The sequence below is a fragment of the Salvia miltiorrhiza genome, chromosome 6 (assembly GCF_028751815.1).
Source record: "Salvia miltiorrhiza cultivar Shanhuang (shh) chromosome 6, IMPLAD_Smil_shh, whole genome shotgun sequence".
Taxonomy (NCBI): domain Eukaryota; kingdom Viridiplantae; phylum Streptophyta; class Magnoliopsida; order Lamiales; family Lamiaceae; genus Salvia; species Salvia miltiorrhiza.
Window position 1 is genome coordinate 39,997,099 of NC_080392.1, and position 2,432 is coordinate 39,999,530.

General features: G+C 42.4%; 1 long non-coding RNA gene across 1 annotated transcript; it reads right to left on the minus strand.

Moving 5' to 3' along the window:
• Window positions 1-785: 785 nt before the first annotated feature.
• On the minus strand, window positions 786-2,192 carry LOC130989501 (uncharacterized). Its single transcript, XR_009090652.1, has 2 exons — window positions 1,909-2,192; window positions 786-1,831 (listed from the first exon to the last, which is right to left on the minus strand). It is a non-coding gene; the product is annotated as an uncharacterized LOC130989501 (long non-coding RNA).
• Between the last annotated feature and the right edge of the window lie 240 nt (window positions 2,193-2,432).

Here is a 2,432-nt window from a genome sequence, read left to right on the forward strand (position 1 = left end):
GAAATGAAAGCATAAAGATGTGTTTTGATTGCAAAGATCCTCGCCGAAAAGACGAAGACGTTGTCACAGCAAACCATATCACCTCCTGCGAGAAAATGGTCGTTGGAGAAGAGAATTCGCACTTGAGCCCCAAAGAACTGGAAACTCTGGATGAAGAGAGACTAGAAGTCCAGCAAAATTGGAATACTATCAAACTCTTCCTTCAAGATCCTTCAACAAAGCAGTGCGAGCGCCCTCTTTTCAAATTGGAGACATGGCCCTCGCTGCAAGGAGGCCAATTGTTATCACTCTCAAAGGAAAGTTCTTGAAGTACTACTATCCTTGAAGGGTGGTAGAAGTTGAAGCATGTACATATGTATATAGTTCAAAAAAAAAAAAATAGAAAAGCAAAAAAAAAAAAAAAAATGGAAAGCATAAAAAGCAAAAAAAAAAATAGAAAAGGCAAAAAAAAAAAATGGAAAGCATAAAAAGAAAAAAAAAATAGAAAAGCAGAAAAGCCGAAAAGATGAGTCAGATGAGAAACCAGAAATGAAGAAAAGCAACAAAATTGAGTCTATGAAGACAGCTCCTTGACGCACGAGCCTAAACTGCATGTTACTCCTGGCCCGCATGAGTATAAACTGTGCACGACACCCAATCTCAAACGCCTGTTGATCCTATGAACTACGTTTTGACTTGATCGCTTTCAAAAGGGTACGTAGGCAGCTTAGATAATTTCTAAGTTCAGTCATAAGTTGTGTTTGACTCTTTTTAATTTATATCATCAAAGTTATGATTTAAGTTGATTATGTGAAGTCGAATATGTCTCAAATTGGGAAGAAAATCAAGCCATCAAAAGAAGCACAAGCATTTGGAGAAGATGTCAAAATATCCATCACAAACCAAATAAGAATCATCAAGAGAGAAATGATAGAAACTGCGGTTTGCACCAATACTAAGCAAATGGGTCTTGATCCTCCAAAGTTCTCTGAGCAGAGATCAAAAGTGACTCTGAAGTCTTCAAAATTCCGCAGCATTTCCTCATCAACATGTGCAACTTTATGTTTGTCAAACTCTCTTTTGAATTATGGGATTGCACCTCGGGCAATATGAAAGGAGGCACTATCTTGCTTGAAGAACAACGTCATCTCCATCTCCCACATCTCTATCATAGCAAGCTCTTCCTTGATCAAAGCAATTCTGACGATGGCTTCATTCTCCTTGGCTTAAGCATCAAGAAGAGAAGACTCAATCTTCTCGAGTCGCTGTGCAGAATTCTCCTAACTTCGTGAGATGCCAAACATGACAACCTCACTCAAACCAGACTCGAACAATCCCAGGTCCGAGCGCACCCAAGACCTGTCAAAGAATTGAGTCATCTGGCGTTGAGGTCAGCTATGCATCGCCAACTTCACTTCTCTAAAGTTGAAACTATTTGTGGAGTGGAAATACACGTTCACACCTTTGAGTCATCTAGCCTGCTCAAATGCGCGCAAAGAGAAGATGTAACCAGCAATCTTCAAAGGTTGGACTCACAATGGCCCAGATCCGAGCGCACCCGAAATCTGATTAAAAGCCAATTGAACCACCTGAAGTGCAAAGTAAACATCACTCAAATAAGGTCTTAGATGAGCTGCCGCCAGATTTTTGGATAAACTCTCTAAGGATGGTCTTTAGTCGGGCTAATGGAGATGTCAAAACTGAAAGAAAAATAACAATAGATTCCAAACTTTGCAAATACTCAAAGCATCTCGTTTGGGGCAAAATCCGCCATCAAGTTGGTTGATAAGACTGCGCCAATCTTGAACATAACCCTCCAAAATCGTCATCACCAAGCTTTCGCTGCTGCCAGCTGCAAAAAAAAAAATATATTGAATAACAATAAATGGTTTGATAAAAAAAAAATCAATTCAAAACTTGGGCCCATACTTTGTTTCCAAAATTGGGCCCGATTTATTTGATTTATAGAAATGGGCTTGGTGTAATTTAAGATGGCCTCTCTACAAATTAAAGAAGCCCAGCAATGAAGCCCAAAGCCCCACCAAAAGATGGCCCAACATAAATTCAACCAAGGGCTAAATTGCATACTCTCTCTTTTCCTCGGATGAGACCGCAGCCAACACTCCTAGGCGGCGCATCTCTTCTCATACTCTCTCTTCTCCGGCAACCGCCTGCCATCCGGCCTCGTTCCGGTAGCCTCTCCTCGCCATCTGAACTTTCGCGAGACAACTCAGCAGACCCGCCACCGCTTCCGGAGACTGCCGCTGCGCACATAGCTCCGGCAAAATAGGGAAGCAACAAGGAGCTATGCCCGGCGCCGTCTCCTTCACGCCATCCACCTCACGCCACTGTCCACCCAAAATCTGCCCACTGCCGCCAGCCTCTTCCCGTTGCCGGCGCCACATTTTCTGCAGGTGATACTCTCTTTTGTTTCGCTGACAGTACACACATAC